General features: G+C 35.7%; 1 long non-coding RNA gene across 1 annotated transcript in view; it reads right to left on the bottom strand.

Moving 5' to 3' along the window:
* Nucleotides 1-1135: 1135 nt before the first annotated feature.
* Nucleotides 1136-8589, bottom strand: part of LOC122178560 — a 31580-nt gene continuing 24126 nt past the window's right edge. Inside the window, exons 2-3 of the long non-coding RNA XR_006178378.1 lie at nt 2440-2485; nt 1136-1250 (exon numbers count right to left, since the gene is read on the bottom strand). This is a non-coding gene — a long non-coding RNA (uncharacterized LOC122178560). The remainder of the gene's footprint in view (nt 1251-2439; nt 2486-8589) is intronic.

The following is an 8589-nucleotide window of genomic DNA, read 5'->3' as shown; positions in this document are numbered from 1 at the left end:
AGAGAGAGAGAGAGAGAGAGAGAGAGAGAGAGAGAGAGAGAGAGAGAGATAAAAAATACTCCTAGAGATCCAAGCTACACAGGGAACTCAATTATAATTAAGAAAAATCTATGGTGAAGAACTTTTTTTTTTTTACTCCTGAATTTCAAGAATAAACAACAGATATAACTGTTAAATCCCTGTGTAATTTCATCCTCATAAAAATTTATTATTAGACTTAAAGGACTTGCAACTCACAATGAAAGTGTTCTGAAGCATCCAGCTATAGACATCACACAGCAATTGCTATTGAAACGGCAGGAATTCCCCAGTAATCAGCTTCAAACATCTTTCAAAGATCAGCAGTTACACACTTGTCCCCTGTAAATCATTTTAATTACTGCATAGTGTTATTAACTGTAAGTGATAGCTCACATAGGAGACAAAATACCCTCCAATACAACACTTATTTCCTTCTCAGAGCTTCTCATAGCATGAACTCTGCAGTAATGACTTCCAAGCATCACAAGCTTATGTGAGTGATTATGACTATGCCTCCAACATCCTAGAAGACACAAGTTACCTGAGAAAGGGAACGCTCTGTCCTTTCTCTCAGGCTAGCAGCTTACAGAGCTCTACTTTACCTTTCAGGAATGTGTGCTAAGGGAAAAACGCTCAAACAACAGCTGTTGCTGTCTTATGTTAACACTTTACATTAAATCAGGTCCCTTGTGGCAGCTATACCTTGATTCAGGAAATATACTCACCAAGCGTACAATCAAGGAGTATACAAATGTATAATCAATAAATATACAGAGAAGTATACGCAGAAGTTAGGCTGGTTTTAGAGAATGTATAACTAGAATAATTATCACATCAAAAAGGAATAATCCAAAAAGAATGGAAACACTTACCTGTGTCATAGGCTTGGGCAGGAAACTCCAAGAGGAGCCACCTCTAGAGACAGATTCTTCCCCAAGGCAGTCAGCCCTTAAATAGGGTCTAGGAGAGGCGCAGCCCGGCTCCACCCCTTCTGGTCACACAGCTGAATTGTCTTCACTTGTGCTCCCATGGTTGACTCAGTGCTTGCCTCAGGTGATCAATCAGAGGTTCAGGCAGTGATTCAATAGCTCTCATACACCAAGGTTACTGAGCAGTGGGGGCCTTAAACACCTGGCATTGCTTCTGATCACCTTGTGATGAGACACTTGATCCCATAGTTAAGATTTGTGTGATCTTAGCCATGGTTACTGTAGGCATAATTGTTTATTCTAGATAACAGGAGAAGAAAAACCTGTCTATAATGCAACTATCAAGCAACATGACCATTTCACAACAAACTCTGTGGATTCTGTGGCTGAGAAGATGCATCTGTATCACATAATTGGATGTCTTACGTTCAGAGGAAATTACGGAAAAATCCTCTAGCTCAACTCATCTGTTAAATTCAGATGAAAAGGATGTTTCATCCTTTGAAGGTGTCAAAGAAGGGCTTTTTCGTTGTTTGTTTGTTTGTTTCTGGTTTTTTTTTCTAGTTTTTCTTTTCTTTTGTAAAATAAAAGTGATCCACGTGGAAAAAGAGGGAACAAACAGGAAACAATCCTTTTCTCCTTCCTCAAGCTCAACAACCCCCCTACTTTGTAAGCTACCTCTCACATTCCCATTGCATGCACTGTCTTGCAGAGAAATTAATCAGCTTGTGCAGAGTTTCAAAACTTCAAAATAGGGGATGGAATCTCTGTCTTGTTATATACATGGCTTCATGCTAGAAGTTAGAGTAATTCTCTTTTTCTCTGGACAGTGCTCTTTAATAGATACTTATTGATACTCATATTGAGTATCTCATTTTGATTCTTGCTACAAGGTAGCCCTGGATCCTCCATATCATCTGTCTCTTATTGTTCTGAAGATGCTAAATTTCGACAGTTACTGAAAGTCACCGATTAAAAATTGGCTTGATTCAAAAAATATTAACTTCAGGTATATTTAGGTAAAAATCTATATTTAAGTAAGAATCACGACTGGGATTTCAGACCAGCTGCATCTTTCCACCTACACAGTCATTAAATCAAAACAAGAATGCAACCCAGACACATAAAAACTTCAGAGATTTTGAAAATTAAAGGAAAATTAGCCTACATTTTAATATTCTCCTTCTCCTTTCCCTCATACATAAGTAGGCACATGCAGACGTATATGGGGGAGACATTTCAGGAGAATTAGAGGACGATATGCCAGTGGCAAATTGCAGTTCCTTTGGTCTTGTAAGACTTTACTATATAAAAAAATAAACAACAACAACAACCAGCAGATGAGAGACAAAATTATGTGACAAAGAGGTTTTATAGATTTAACTGACAATTTATAGACAACTGTAATTTATAGACAACTTGTGATAGTTAATATTTTTGAGTGCTACTGACATACAAAACAAATATTTGAGATTTTAATATTACTTACCTCAACTTTTCTGATCTGTACAAACACTTGTCTAGCATTTTGCATTCTGCAAAGGAACAAATTTACAATCCAGAATTAGAACTAATTAGAATCAGGAGATGGAAGAAGTAGTTTAACTCATAAAGAAACAAAAAAGAAAAGTCACGACAGAATGTCACTTTCAAAATACAGAAGAACATACAACATAAGCCAAAACATTGCATAGATACGGAAGCTATTGTTCAGGAGAACTGAAATCAGTATTTCTGGTAACCATTCCTAAATGCTCTACCTGTTCAGAAATGCACGTAGCCAAATGGAATCTATTTCAAGCTGATGTGTTCTACATTATGATTAACCATACTATATTAGAGTTCTTCATGTATATCACAGAGCATGTAAACCAGACAACATGTGTATATCAGGATTAACATCTAACTAGAAGCATGAGTGTGAAACAACAGGGAAAGAGAACAAACTGACATCTATTTGACTGAAAGAAAAACAAACCAAGTCATCTTTTGGATAGCTCTCTTTGGCAGTGTCCTTTTTTGTTTTATTGGAAAGAACTGCTCAGCAAACAAAAAATTAGAATGTCTTCAACGTCTTCTGCTATTTCCAGTGGCTCTACTTAGGTACCTTTTCACATTCTAAATCAGCTCTCTAGATTTTAATGATATAATGAGAAGTGAAATAGATATTTCAAAAGCAGTTTTGCTAACTTATTATAATCTTATTTATGTATATTTCCTGTCAGAACTTTTTTTTATGTCTCATTGGGAGTAAAACTTTGAACTGATGAAGTACAACCTTTCAAATTTTGTCAGAAGTGCTTGTGTTCTGTGTTAAGTCATAGTTTCAAGTAAAGTATTTTTAAGTAATATTTTAAAAGTTTATTTTAAAAAAGAAAAAATAGATTTTGTAAATGAATTTAGACTCTAGAAGGATAGTGGCATAGGATGTCAAATATATTTAACTTGAGTTATTTTTTAAGAACCTAAAAAAGAGTAACTTAAGAAACTGTCTCATTTTCTAGTCACGGGTTTGACTAAAAGTTCTCTTCCTGTCTTCTTTGGGGGTGGATACCAGTTTGTTTCATAATTTCTAAGTAATTGCATCCCGATTAAAAAAAAAATGTACGTAACCAATATTTCAGTCCAAATAACATGTCAAATGTCAAACTGCTTTCTGTTGGAAATCTGTCCTGACAACTTATGTATTAGGCTTGTCTTTTAAACAGTCTTTCACATTCTTTTAGCTGTTCTCAGGCACAGGCAATTAGAAGAGCAAGTCAGCCATCCATAGAGAAGAAAGACTGTTGACATTCAAACAGTTTACTATCTCAAATATTTATCAAGCTTGATAGCACAGAATGGAAAACATTTTGATGTCACTCAATATTAGAGTCCAATAGAGAATACTGAAGCTCAACCTAAGCATATTTCTTGTAATATTTTTATAGATGTTTTCCTTAGAGACTTTCAAAATAAATTGTCTTTACTTTATATGATCATCAGTATTCATTTTAAATTGCTTCCTTTTAAATAGCGGTCTTTTTACACAGTAGCTTTTAGAGAGAGGAAGTTGAATTAATAGAATTATGAATTTCATGGCTAATACAAAACACATTAAAGGAAAACATCTAAAATTCAGGGGTAAACTGTCTGGCTTGGAGCATATAGATATAACAACTATCACAATGTCATTACATTTTTGGCTAATAGTTATAAGGTTCAAAATATTTGTTTGAGTGTACCAAACAAGCTCAATGTAAAGTGTAGTGATGGAAAAAATTTCTAACTAGAAAGTGTTTTTAGAAGCTTTAATCCACTGACAAGAACATTGTCAAGACTGAGTACTTGGTCTTCTAACAGGTGCTCCTCTTTGCCTTAATTACATTAATTAGTTACATTAATTTTTATCCTGGGGATAAGTCACACACGTATACTGCACTTGCATAACCTTTTAGCCTGTAAGAAGGCAGATGAAACTCAAGAAATAGATGCTCATTTGAATTTTGCAACACTAAGCTAAAATCTGCAGAATGTTTCCTTCCAGTTTTTAATTTAATTGCCCTTAGGAGTGTGGTAGGGATGAGCTACTGTTGTCAACTATAGTTAATATTAAATTTATGAACAGTGCAATAATACGAGACCTGAGCTGCTAAAATTTTCTTCAGTGTAATACTACTGAACATACTGTGATTCATAATGCTAGTCTCAAGCAAATCTCTGTAAAACAACTGTCATGGTTTTATGATTTTTGGTCATCAGTATTCCACACCATAACATCAGGTAATGCATTGGGGGGGGGGGTATGACTTCTGCCGAATGTTCGTCCAACGGAGAAGAACTACATTTCCCCAGGGGGCTTTGTGGTCAGCAAGGAGATATAACTCTGTGCAAGGTCACCTGATCCTTCTTCTTTGCCTGCTCTTTGCTGTCTGTGCTTCGCCATCTGCACTTCGCCGTCTGCTTTTCTTCAGTCACTCAACTGGACTGCACTTCTCACCTCAGCATTGTGGTGAGGTCTATCTACCATCCAGACAGACTCTCTCTCTCTCTCATTGCATTTTTTGCTAATACTATATTTAGTAAATCATTTGTTCCACCTCAGATTATTGCTGTTGTTTTCAAGTACATTGGGGTCCCCTGTTTCCCCTTTCCCGGAGGCACGGATCCATAGATCCCTCCGCCCTGCTGGTCACAGAACCAGGCTGAACCAGCCCGTAAACAGTTGACATCAATCTACTTCTGTTTCTGGTGCTACAAAAATACAGTTTGTTGATGTTATCTGGGAGGACATCCCTCACTCTCTTCTATTAGAAATCTTATGCACAAACAGTAGAAGGTACAGCTTAGAAGACCTATTTTTACTGCTTTTAATGGATTAGTAGCAAAACGTTTGTGAACCCAAATCTTTATACCAAATCTGGCACGGTTGAATGCTATTAGGTAGATTTGCAATCCTCCAGTGAAATACTAATATCAGAACACCCTGGGAGGAGCAACGTAAGCTGAGTAACTCTTGTGCTGACATTTTATACTGTGTGACACAGCAGCTAGTATTTTGTTGTACATCTAGGGAATGTCTGACAGACATTGATAGTGAACAGAAAAATGTGATTATACATTAATGTTACTCATACAAGAAATGGTGCATCTGGACATGACTCAGAACCTGCTGATGTCAGTGGGGATATTTCTTGTGCCTCTCATGACTTCATATCAGTTTCAATGTTTAATGGTGACGCAGACTGGGACTCTGATACTTAAATGTTCAAATATAATAAAGTACAATACAAAGTGAGCAAATTGAGCATTTTTGACTATCTATAAGCTATTTTCTGTGTAAAATCATGTCCTTTCCATATAAATAATGCTTTAGTACTGTCATCTTAGCTGGTATTTTAGTATTCAGCTATTTTAGTATTTTCAGGATCAGTTTTAATTACTTCCAAAATATCCTGGTAGCACCTTCTCTGCCAATTAATGTTTTCTGAAGAAGGCAAAAAGCAAATAATAAAAAGAGACTTAGCAGTCCAATTTAAGATTGAATATTGTACTTTTTATAACTGAAATGTTCAAGCCTCTTTGCAGTTGTTTTTTGAACCATTTGGACAAAATCCTATTCACATTTACATTTGTACAACATTGAACTGAATAGGACAACAGAAAGATAAGAATGACAGGTCCTATCCCTAATTGCACACTGTCAGGGAGAAATTCAGACACTATCTTGTTCAGAGTCTGTGACAACTGCGGGACAATGAAAGTATACATTTGTGCTCTAGTACTGGGTACTACAAGGGTTAACACAAGCTAAAGTATCATAGAAGGTCTCTTCTGCCAGGTAAGCCAGATACCTAAGCTGAATTCCATTAAGTGGCAAATATCACATAGCCTCAGTAGCATTTTCTCAGTGTTTTTATATCCCCATCCTATCTCTTCTTCACCAGTTTCAGCAAGTGATCCTTAAGACAAATATTGAAAAGGAAACTCAATCTATTTTAGATAAGTGCAGCATGGAAAGTATAAAAAGGAAACAGAGCAACTTAAAGGAAAAGTTTGCAAATCCAGCATGCCTGAATAATTCTACTTGTTCAAACCACCTTTTCTCTGTCCTCATGTTTAGAGCCAGCCCACAGTGGAAATTAAAGAACTCTCAGAGCTGACAGGTTTTCTTTTACTGTTGCCCGTACGCAGAAGATGGATTTGAATTAAACACATCATAGAAACAGTCTAACATCCTCCCATGGCTGAGGTACAGATGGCTTTTTTTTGAACAAAGGCAGAGAACTGTGGAAACTGTTACTGTGAAAATATGCCTTGTGATAATGTTTACCTGGATCTCCATCTTCCTTGCATCTTTTATCATCTTGCTTTAATTCCTTGCACATTTATTCTTTCAGCACTTGAAACTGCTTTTACTTTCTCTGTGTCAGCACTGCTGTCTTTGTAATGGTCATTTCAAGCATTGAACATATTTTTATATACAATAAAGACTAAGGATTTTAGGACTGCATTTTGCTTTCCAATCCTTCCTCAGAGAACAGCAATTTTTATTCTGATCTCTAGTCTCCTAGTACTTACAGTGAATGAATATTAAATATTTAGGGACTTACTGTAGATCAGTATCTCTATTTGAAGCATTTTAGGTGATACAGAAAAGTGGTTTTTTAGAACCCACATCTTTAGTGAATTCTTCATCTATATTTATTCAGAAATCTACCCTACTCATTCTATTTACTCAGTTTGCACAGTCACTCCTCTCTGTGCTATGTCACTTCACCTGATCCAGTTTAGTACCACCAAGCTTTATCAGTTTATCATTATTATTCCCATTTTCCATCTGCTTTGGTATCAAAGAGCATTTTTTGTATCCACTGCAATTAAGAAACTGCTATTTCTTTTCAACTGCCTGTCTTCACTAAGCAATTGATTGACATTATTAGATACCAGCAATTAGCTCCTACTTTGTTTTTAACCATTATTCTCTGTTCCTGCCATTTTCTGATTGTCATCTGATCGTTGACAGTTATTTACCATAAATCACTGATAACTACCATTGTTTCCAGTATTTTTAGTCACTCAATATTCCACATTTTACTTTTGTTTTCTCATTGAATGCTTTTTCTCCCCATGCTTCTTTTTCTGTACTGCTGTGGTAGTACCTTACCTGACTTTTGACTCCCTTCTACTTCATTTTTGTGTCCTCTTATCTTGTATCACCAATCCCTCCCCATCATTTTATTCATTCACAGATTTCAGAAATATCATTTAATCTTTTGTCAATTGTTGCTTACTTACACATCTATATTTCTAGCAAATACTTCCCCTACTCTGTGTAACGCAAAACCATTTTGTCAGTGACTACATATTCCACCATCTACTGGAATGACCTCTGCTTCTGAATTTGTTTGCAACCTCTGCTGATTTTTTTGTTCCCCTCCTTTGTTTGCTTTGAAATTCCTCAGACCAATTTTATCCACAATCTTTTGAAGTAATGCAAGCTCTATTCTTTGCTGTCAAAGCCCAAAGATAATCATGCTAGGATTCTGCATTTACAAACAGATTTGTCTTTATTTTCTCTCTTAGGCAGTATATCGAACATTTCTCGATCCTCCTCTGGACCTCCCTATCATTAGATATTCACAAATCTTCATTTAAACTATTAGAATCTTTTTCTAATCACTTGTCTACTTCTACAGTCTATTTTCTTCCTACCTTCACTCTTGCCCCAAGCTTACTTTTATTACCTTCGTGATCTTTTTGACACCACTACTTATTATTTTTTAGTTCTGTTTACTCTCTAAATCTGACAGGCCTTTCTGCATATTTATCTTCATCATCATCTTATGTCATCTTCTCCTTCAGGGCACTGAATGAGAAGTTTTTTTGGTAACATCATTTCTTGTCAATCTCTTACTGACTCATATTTTCAAAGAACTTTAAAAATAGCTATTCCAAATCTTTTGCTGCTGTCAGTTGTACAGATTTTTACCTGAAAATCCTTTGCTTTTTCATCCTGTATAAATGTACAATCAGATTTACTTTTTTTGCTATTTGCTGTATAGGATAATATGACAAGTGATACACTGAAAAATATTGGATATCAGAACATGCTAATAAATAAAGCACAAAAATGGTGTTCAGAAAGATATAGGCCACT

Source organism: Lagopus leucura, unplaced genomic scaffold (genome assembly GCF_019238085.1).
Source record: "Lagopus leucura isolate 7727_CA_CO unplaced genomic scaffold, USGS_WTPT01 Super-Scaffold_100002, whole genome shotgun sequence".
NCBI lineage: Eukaryota > Metazoa > Chordata > Aves > Galliformes > Phasianidae > Lagopus > Lagopus leucura.
The sequence above is the reverse complement of the archived record's forward strand: the minus strand, read 5'-3'. Positions and strand labels throughout refer to the sequence as shown.